A 10,881-nucleotide genomic window follows, 5' to 3' on the forward strand; every position below is an offset into this window, starting at 1 on the left:
GAAGATGGTCTGAGAGCTGCAGTCTGCAGCCAGACACTCTAGAAAATGCAGTTAAGGCCTTTAAATCCATTTTTACCAACATCTTCATGAGTGATTTTTTCATAAATAAAAGGTTAGATGGTGAATAACCCTGAATCTGTTATATTACAGAGGTGTACTGCAGGTATAATCATGTTAAAGAGTGTTTTTAGTCTTTACCAGGATGTCTAACTCAGAAGAAATGAAAGCAGCTACACCACTGGCTGAGAGAGAAGTCATTAATCACCATAGCTCCTCATTTATATTCCATTCCACCTCGCTCTTTTACTCTCTGCTCTGCTGCACATACATGAACTAAAATAGAAGGTGAGCTTTGAGACTCCCACTCAGTGTGAGCACAGAAGACCTACCAGGTCTGTGCACTAATCACTCCATCTCATGGCAGAGGAGAGGAAATAAGAGTGACTCTACTGCTGCTGATTTACCAGCAAGTGGGTGACCAGCTGGGTGACCATGTCTGTGACTTTAGTTTTCCTCATGTTGCACCTAAACACCAGACTCATTTCATCATTTTAGGCAGTGGCGTGCACAGACTTTTTCAAGGGCAGGGGCGAAAAGAAAAAAAAGAGCATATAGTACAGCACGTTCTCGCCACTGAAGAGGGCACTAAGTCATTGCAACAGTAAAGGTTCATAGTATTTCTTGGTCCTAATGGTCTTCCAGAGTTTAGTGTGTTTTTTTCCACCCATGAGGGCAGTTTAGCATGTGTTTAGGTTCTTGAGGGCACTTTAGCGTATGTCTTTCAACAATTGGGCCATGAGGGAGGGCGACCTGCGACCCCCCCCCCCCCCCCCCCCGTGCTCATCACTGATTTTGGGTGAAGATGGAGGACAAGCTCCCTTAGTTTCCACCAAAGATACGTGGCAATGCCGCTTTTTTAGGTTTGGAGTGCTCAACTTATCAGATTCCAACATCACAAGCAGGCATGCTCTCCAATTAGATGTCTCCTTTCAAATTTTAGCAGCACCACCTGCCGACCCGCCCACCTGCCTGCCCCCCCTTCGATCCCACCTGCTGCGCCTCAACTCACGAAGCCCACTGGATCTAACAGCCGGTCTTGTTTAGCTCCAGGGACAAGGTCGTTTAGAGTGATAATGAAATCGTCTCATTACTGTAATGAGACATTTATATCGAAGGTGATTTGCCAAAAAGCGAACACCCACTGAAAGGTACACGCAAACCTGACAGATGAATCTTAACGCAGCAAGACGAGGCTTTCTACATGTGTAGTCTGGTTGGAAACATGCACAATAAAGCTGGCACCTAATTACCCAGCATGCAGGAACATTACATACAAGCTCTGGTGGGAAGAGTCGCCTGCTTTCCCCACACCACAGATAACAGGAGCTGCTGTGTATCTTTGTAGAACAGTGTTCACACCTCTAATGACCCTGCAGTGAAGGTCGTACTCTCTCAGGACCACTGGGTGCAGTCTGACTCACAGTTACCCGAGGAGAGTTTGATCGCCTTCCTTGATGGGTCCCCAACTTGTTGGTCTTCAGATGGTTGCAGATGCTGAGCTATATCAAGAGATCTGCGCTGTGACGTGCAGCACCGCCCCGCTGATAGTCTCTAGGTTTGACTTTTTAACGCCCCTTGGGAGGCTGTCTGACCTCGTAATATCTGTGAGTCCAGGATCTGATGGGTTGTCATGTGTCAGGCATACAGATGACATGGCCTGTCCATCAAAGCTGCTGTTGCATTCTGGTCATGTTTGCTTCCTACAGAACAGTGCGTTGGTGCATTTGTCTTCCAGTCTGATCCTGAGGATCTTTTGTAGGAATTGTAATGTATGCTAATATAAAAACCACACACAATGTAACACTAATCTTCAGCTTCTTTATACAATCATCTCTTAAATGTCATAAATTTACCACAAACAAAATTACATAATTTACTAAATGCAATCTTTTTTGTTTTCTCTTTACTTAACTGAACAACTTCTTCTTCTAAATGTGCAACAGTTTTGCACATTTGCTAATAATTTGCATGCATTCTGTAAAATGCACTTCATTTTGTAATCCGCATACACAGCTGTGAACTTGTACACTATTTAGTCATATGCACATTTTATAAAATATGTGATTTGTTTAATAATTTGCATCCATAATTAGAAAAATGTGTACAGAACTTTGAGGTTGGGATGCAATTTTTTTAAACTGTGTGCAAAATTTCTAAATTTGCATTGCAATTCAGTGAGATATGTACGCAGCTAACTAATTTGCATGCATCTTTTTTTTTTTTTAAAGATAAGTTCCATAATTTGCATACAAATTTTATGTAATGTGTGAAAATTTTCAAAGTTTGCATGTCCATTTTGGAAATGTGTGTGTGTTCTCCTAATTTGCATGTGCATTTTTTGGAATGCATGTGCAGTTTTGCCATATGTGAGCACATTTGTGAAAGAAATTGTAAATTTGAATTGACATGTGCAGGTCAACCTTTGGGCTTTGCATGCACAGTTTGTAAACTGTATGTTATTTTGGAGTATTTATGCACATTTATGAATTCCTTTATTGCAGGGACATTTTGGGGAAATTTTGTAATGTCATGTGCAACTGGTGAAACGTGCAATCTTTAAATTGCATGCACATTTTGTGAAATGTGTGCAGTTTTGTGATTGCACATACATTTTAGAGTTTGTAGGTGAAATGTGCACAATTCATAATCTGTGTGCATATTTTGTTTATGCACCTAATTTCGTAACATGCTTTAACATTGTATAAAGCCTAGCGCTATTTTGTAATTTGGAGAGGCATTTCATTAAAACATGTGCAGTTTTGTAATCTGCATGTGCAATTTGCCAAAAGGTCAGCAATTTAATAATGAGCGCAAAAATTTTTTTGTAATGTGTGGGCCAATTTGTGAAACATGCAATAGTTTAATTTACATTTTAAAGAAGATACTAAGGCACAAATGAATGAAAAGTTTGAATGGGTCCCAGAAAACCCCCCTTTTGAGCGGCCTTGTCTCCACATGACTCTTCTTGAATGTGCATGGCTGTGTTCAGCCACCTTCAGGTACAGCGGGGGTCCCCGGTCTCTGGCACCTTCATTTTGGGGGTCATGGTTTGAAAAGGTTGAGAACCTCTGCTCTAGAGGGCACGTACCCATGTTTATCTTCCACAGGGACATCCAAGAGTCCGCCTTAGCGGCGTTTTCTCAAACATTCGGGCACGGCGGCTGCCCTAAAGGTAAAACTGAAACCCAAAAGGCAACTCAATCCTCTGTGGACTGGAACCCTAAGAGAGGGAATACTTGTGGCTTTGCACTGAAAAGTACTACCTTTGGTTCTCTGGAAGGCTAAAGAAGCTATTTTTGGTGTCTTACTTTGATACCAACTGTAAATAAACATGTATTCTTAGAAACCACTCACACAGATAACACATTTGCACTCTCTTAGACACTTTCCCTTTCCTGAGCTCTACCTGGCTGCCTCTAAGATCTCCTCTCATCCCTGCTAAGCACTCAATCTGTTTGGTGAGTGACCTTTAGTTGTTGGAGAGCTTATCTCTTGCTTTTAAAGCCCCCCTGCACCCCTGAACTAATCCTCAGAGCCAAACACTGCTGGCCTAATCCCCACTCCCTCCAGTTCTTGTTCACGTTTTGCTTCCACTCTAATTGTCTTGCAGGTTTCCTCCTGTGTCTTTAGTACACGTGTGAATTCAATGATCTGTGGGAGCATGCATGCATCATAACCCCGCCCGTGTCTATCTCTGGCACTGAAAGCCTTGCAGCAGAAACCCAGAGTGTGTATTTTTGTGGTGAATTGGTGTGAGTTTGCACGTCTTTATGAGTTTGACCGGCATGCTCGGGCAGGGCCCAGTGATCACGCAGCCATCAGGGTGCATTTAGGAGGATTGCCACTGTGTAGGAAGGGATCAGGACCAGAGTCAGAACCAAAGCTGCACAGGCAGAAGCCCAGAATCAGCATTCAGCAGGTCAGTGGAGCGTTGAGTGTGTGTGCCGTGTGTGTGCGAGCGTGGGTGGGTGTTTGTACGCCAACCCCAAGGGTAAGAGTTCCTGGTCACAGTCTGTGGATGAAAGTAATTGCCAGTGGAGGACAGCCTACAGCTGAGGCCCAGAGATGGTGTACGTGTGTGTGTGTGCGTGAGCGGTATTTGTGTGTGGATGTGCATGAAATGTGAGGCTGTTGCTTTTGTCCAGTGATCTAATACTCCGTCAGTGTTTGCTTTTGATAGATACATGAGCAAATATGAGGTCAGCTCATAAATACCCATCTGAGAGCAGCTTTTATCAGAGACTGTGGCTGGAGCTGCCATGCTAGCTTACTTTTAAGGCCTCTACTGTAGCATTTAAGCCTCTTTTCCCTGATTTTGGAGAGACTTCATATTGTCCAAATCAGGGGTTCTCAACCTTTACAGCCCACAACCCCCTAAAGGTGCCAGAAACCAGGGACCCCCCCTGTACCTGAAGGTAGTTGAACAGCTATGCACACTCAAGAAGAGTCACGTGCAAACAAGGCCGTCAATAAAGGCGGGGCTTTCTAGGTCCCAGCCATGAAGTCTGCAAAATTACGGTTTATTGTTATTTAAATCTGTGATAACCACAATTATCCTTTTTATCTGAATGATATCCACTGTTATCAAGACAGCTTTTTATTATTTGTGCAGTAGTATGTAGTCATTCTAAAAATGTAAATCCTTTATTTTTTAAAATCAGAAATAAAATGGGTCAGAAATGACCAAAAATGGTGGAAAAGGTGGTGAAATGGGATTTCAAAAATCACAGAAATGGGTTAAAAGTGGAACAAATTTGATAAAATTAGCAACTAGAGAAGCACTCAGAGAGCGCAGACCTCCACCATTAGCCCTATCTCCCAATAGTGAAGAATCCTTTAAAAAGTTCCTGGATCCGTCCCCATGTGCCCCCCACCACGGCATTCGCCGATTACTCCCTCTCCGGTGGGGTGGAAACATGGTGAGGAAAAGCACTGGCTTCACTACAGGTGGACTGTCATGGTGGAAGCGTTGCCTGCTGGTGCCAACAGATGCACTGACAGTCTCACCCATGGTCTCACTGGACGACTGGAAGTCATGGCAGAGGGTGAATATTCCTCTATTCCTCCCAGCATTGTGAGTATTCTCGCTACAATTCACTGTTTTTCTCTCTGTTACGCTCCGACTCGTCTCCTCGACCAGGCGTGCGTCTTTCAAACTCTATAAACTCCAAAACTTTGAATAGAAACACACCCAAAGATGCTGCTGGGATTGACGTTACTCATGTCTGCCATCTCCTGGTGTAAAGTGGTAACAGCGCAGACCTCCTCCATTAGCCCTATCTCCCAAAATTACAGAATCCTTTCAAAAATTCCTGGATACAGACATTGATCCGGATCAGTCCCAAAATCTAATCAGTTCTTCCTTATGCCATTTCTGACGTTTCCTAAAAATTTTATCAAAATCCGTCCTCAACTTTTTGAGTTATGTTGCAAACAAACAAACAAACAAACGAACAAACAAACCCTGCCGATCACAAAACTTCCTTGGTGAAGGTAAAAATAGGGAAAAATTGGCATAAAAGGATTAGACTGGCAAAAAAACGGACATAAAAAGTGGTAAAAAATGTTCACAGTGTCAATGTTGGCTTAAAGTGGCGGAGATGGGGGGAAAGGTGGTAAAATGGGATTAAAAAGTGGGATTAAAAATGGGAATGCCAAACACTGAAAGGCAACTTTTTTGCTTCTTTTTGCCCATTTTTGCAACTTTTATGCTTCTTGTTGCTCATTTTTGCCACTTTTTTGCCTGTTTTTGCTCTTTTTTGCCACCGTTTTGCTCCTTTTGGCCCATTTTTGCCACTTTTTGGCCTGTTTTTGCCCATTTTTGCCACTTTTTTTGCTCCTCTTTGCCCGTTTTTTGCAACTTTTATACTTCTTGTTGCCCATTTTTGCCACTTTTTTGCAACCGTTTTGCTCCTTTTTGCCCATTTTTGCCACTTTTTGCCAATTTCTGCCACTTTTTGCCTGTTTTTGCTCATTTTTGCCTCTTTCTAACAATTTTTGCCACTTTTTGCTTCTTTTGGCCTAATTTTGCCAATTTTTGCCTGTTTTTGCTCATTTTTTGCCACTTTTTGCTGCTCTTTTCCCATTTCTGCCAGTTTTTGCCTCTTTTTAACCATTTTTGCCACTTTTTTGCCCATTTTGGCTGCTTTTTGACCATTTTTGCCACCTCTAACTTATTTTTAATTGCCATTTTAACCCCTTACTGCTATTTTTACTACTTAGGTTGTGGCTCTTGCTAAGATATTTTTTAACAGTCTGGCTTGTTGGTTGAGTAGCACTGATTTATATGACTGACCACTCAACAGTTAGATTTTCAGAAAACTTCGCCTTAGCCCTGCTTAATGCAAAATATCATGCAACAAAATTGGACATATCAAATGGTGAAATTTGGTTAAAATGGGAAAAAATGGGTGTAAAAGGGTTTAATAGTGGCAGTAATGGGTTACCAGAGGCAGCGTTAAGCTGAAATGGCAAGAACTGGTTTAGAAGTGGCAAAAACAGGCTAAAAAAAGTGGTGGAAAGAGTTAAAAATTGACAAAAAATAGGTGTTAAATGGTAAAAATGTGTTAAATTGGCAGGAAAAATAATGACAATGGATTAAAAGTTGACAAAGTTGGTGCAAATTGTAATTTAAATAATACTTTTAGTTTTTTAGAGCATCTGGAGACGCCCTCTCAGTGTCTCTCGACCCCTGACCCCAAGGTTGGGAACCACTGTTGTAAACAATGCAAGCACCTTAATGGCAGTATCGAGCCTCTAACAAGCTTTATTCAATATTTGACCAGTCTTTGTGGTTTTATGAGCTCTAAACCCGATCACAGATTCCACAGACCATAACTTTATTTCAAACATGGAGGCTAGATTTTAACAGGTGGAATATTTAAGCCGACAGTGGTGAGAGAAGTATCACCTCCTTTCTGATTTCATATTTTTGTGCATCTTTGTCACTCTCACATCTTTCAGATCTTCAAACATAGACAGAGACAATCTGAGTGAATACTACATGCAGTTTTTAGCCACAGTATTAGACATCCAGCTGCTGTTTCACTAAGACTACTTCAGGTTTTGTTCTGCTACTGTTTTAGAGTCTGCATTAAAACTCGTTATTTATGGGCCTGTTTGAAGGGGGATGATTGCTACCAATTGACCCCCAAAGGAGAAGACACCCTCTCCTTGGCAGTGCCCTTCTAAGGAGAGAGGCAGAGCCAAAGGCAGGATTTGGGATTGGGCCAATGAAAGCGACAGGCCAAGCTGCAACATCTGGTGATGAATAATGAGCCCAAAGTGGAAGATAAAAATTCAGTGAAGTGTCCACTTTAGGCAGGCTCCAAAAGTCCAAATGTCCCCGAACCTCTTAGCTGTATTTCTGCCATGAGTGGGATTGTTTTGAATAAAGAAAGCCCTGATATGAAAGACTTCTGTGTGGTTTTTGTGGCATGAACCAGCCTCCAGAGAAGTCTGGACTCACGCCAGACTCTTCGGGTGGTTTCACTCTCAGGCCCTGGGTCTGGGTCAGAGTACACTTGACCTAAAGTTCACTTCATTTGATCAGCGTGAAGTCCAGAACGAGTCAGCTTGAAGAGGTGGTCTTTGGTACGATTCGTCCGTCTTCAAGCACAGTCTGAAGGAGATGTAGGGCGACCATACGATGGTATTTACATGGAAATGATCCAATGCATGTCACAATAACTCAATAACACAATAACTAATAATTCTGTTCTTTGTCTGTATTTCCATTGGCCTTATTTGCAATTTTTGCCCCTTTTTCCATTTTTTTGCCACCTTGAGTCAATTTTTGTTGCTTTTAGCCCCTTCTCCACTTCTTTTTGCTATTTTTTTTCCCATTTTTGCCACATATACCCTGCTTTTTGTTATCTGTATTTTTATTTCCCCTTTTTTTGCCACTTTTTGCTCATTTCAGTTGCCTTTTGCCCATTTTTCTCACCTTTTTGCTGCTCTTTGGCATTTTTAGTCACTTTTGATTTTTTACCAGTTTGCCACCTGTAACTAATGTTTTTGCCACTTCTGCCTTTTATTGCCACTTTTTTCCACATTTTGACAATTTTTCACCCCAGTTTTGTCAATTTATGTCTATTTCCCCCTTTTTGCCTACTTTGCTCATTTTTGCCTGTTTTTGCCCATGTTTGCCACTTTTTAAGAATTTTTGCCATTTTTTGCCTCTTTCTAACCATTTTTGCCACTCTTTTGCTTCTTTTTGCTCATTTTTACAACTTTTTTCTCCTCTTTGCTCATTTTTGCCATTTGTTTTTTTGCTTCTTTTAACCATTTTCACCACTTTTTGGTCTCTTTTTGCCCTTTTTCCCTGTTTTTGCTCATTTTTGGCCCATTTTTTTTGCCTCTTTTTAACCATTTTGCCACTTTATTGTCTCTTTTTGCCCTTTTTTGCCTGTTTTTGCATGTTTTTGCCACTTTTTTGCTCATTTTGGTCCATTTTTTGCCTCTTTTTCACCATTTTTGCCACTTTATTTTTCTATTTGCCCATTTTTGCTTTTTATTTGCCTGTTTTTGCTCCCCTTTGCCACTTTTTTGCCATTTTTTTTTGCCTCTTTTTAACCATTTTTGCCAAGTTTTTGACCAATTTTGCCACCTCTTACTTATTTTTATTGCCATTTCAGCCCTTTATTGCCATTTTTCACTACTTAGGTTGTGGCTCTTGCAAAGATATTCTTTAACAGTTTGGTCAACACTGATTCTGACTCCTTTTATTCTCTAACCTGCAGGATAGATGTGGACGTAGGTAGAGAGTTCCTTGACAGATTTTTTAAACCAGCTTCATCGGATCGCCAACTACACTATAGGACACCGTCCATATATGCTAGCTGTATGCTAGCTTATTTAGGCATGAAACCATGTTATTAATGTTAAAGCAGACCAGCGGGGGACAGGGGAGCAACCATGGCCATGCATGGTTCTCAACAGTCCTTAAACAAGCGTCCATGGTTTCCTTTGCTAGACAGCTAGGTCAGTCAGTCATCAGCGTAAAATAAATCTCCTGCTGGAAACACAAACGTTCACTAGTTTTATCATCTACCAATAAATAAGCGAGGCTAAATCCTGAACCCAAGTGGAGAAACCAGTGTGTGGCAAAGTGGCGGCTACATCCAATCACACACCGGCTGTTACTGATAAATGTGTGGTTGCATTTCTACCAGACCCCTCCAGAGGCTGCTGAGAGGGAGTGGACAGGCAGCTCTCCATAAGGCAGCGTTCAAGGATGACTTCCTCTCATTCACGGCTGACCTGAGAAGCAAACCCACCTCAAATCACTGCACTCTTTTTTCAGGAGCTGTCACATAAATCTTCAGGACTTAGATTGATAACATCCCAGCTGTTCAAAGGCCTGTCTCATAAATCCCACGCTCAAGTTTGAGCATTTTTGGGTGTCCTGGGACTTCCCACCACTTTCTTTACCATAAAATTCAATATTAGAATGCCATATTACTCCAAGGATGCACTGCAAAATGAACATTCACCTGTGTGTAATATTTAGCCCAGTAGCATTCAGAAGAGCACACTTGGTAAAAATGAAACGTCATCATAAGTGACCAGCGCAGCCTTGGATCTGATGTTGCTACTATTCCCCAGTTTGCACCTTTAAGAGGCCGATGAGAGTATCAGCATAAACACAGGTTAGCTCCAGTTATTTTTACAGGAATTACTACAGCCATGTTAGGTGTCTGAGGATATTCCTCACTGAGTTGGAAGGAATCGTAGTGACTTTAAAAGATATTTTGAAGCATTTCTTCTCAGGTAACCATTCATTGCCATTTTTCACCACTTAGATTGTGGCTCTCACAAAGATATTTTTTAACGGTTTGGCTCTTTGGTTGAGTAACACTGATTTATCTGACCGACCATTCAACAGCCAGATTTTACGCCTTAGCCATGCGTAATATAAAATATCATGCACTGCCTCATACTGCTTTCCTGTGTCTCAAATACTGTAAGAAGGCTCACTGTCATAAAAACCTCATCTGCAAATTAGCCCCAAATAATCTACTGTACTAATTACTAATTTAACCCTTTTTCCATACTAAAATGCTGTAAATATTCCTCTTTTCACCGTATCTCACCACTGTCAGAAAGCATCCTTGCATATTTTATTCCTCTGATCATGTCTAGTCAGCATTTGCACATCTTGCAAACACTCTATCACTGCATACGGACTGGTATATACTAGAAATATGACCAACAACTGCTCATTCATGCTTATATCTTTATTTTTCTCATAAATCACGGCTTTTCTTTGTTGCAACTGTCTGCACAGTGTTGGTTCTTGTTCACTCTTAAACATCTAGACTGTCTGCAGAATGTAAATATGCATGCATGTGCTTTAGAGACAGAGAGATCTGTGGTGTTTCTGTGCTCTGGCTTGAGTTTTTTTTAAATCAGCTGCTGGTTTGTCAAATGGCCAGCAGAGGGCGATCAAAACTAACATTTAACATCACGCCGTCCTCTTCAGACTGCAAAGCTCTGCTGAAATTTAATATGTAGTTTATGGAAAACTGTAAAATCTGCATTTCTCTCCTCTCATGTTTAATGTATTTCTTGCAAAAATGTCATTGCTAATTTGTGCTGGGTATATTTCATTCCCTTTGTTCCACCTCTGAGATTTTAATACTGGAATAGCAGCAGACTAGCTGAGTCATATTTAAAGCTCCTGAAATGGGATGCACCAGTATAAAAGGGATGTCTTGCTGTATGGGTGTTTCAGCAGTTAAAAACTGGCTTAATTCTGCTGACTGCTGGGATTAGTGGACCAAAATGGCCACCAATTGCCCAATGACCCAGACAGATTGC

The sequence above is a fragment of the Cheilinus undulatus genome, linkage group 24 (assembly GCF_018320785.1).
Source record: "Cheilinus undulatus linkage group 24, ASM1832078v1, whole genome shotgun sequence".
Lineage (NCBI taxonomy): Eukaryota > Metazoa > Chordata > Actinopteri > Labriformes > Labridae > Cheilinus > Cheilinus undulatus.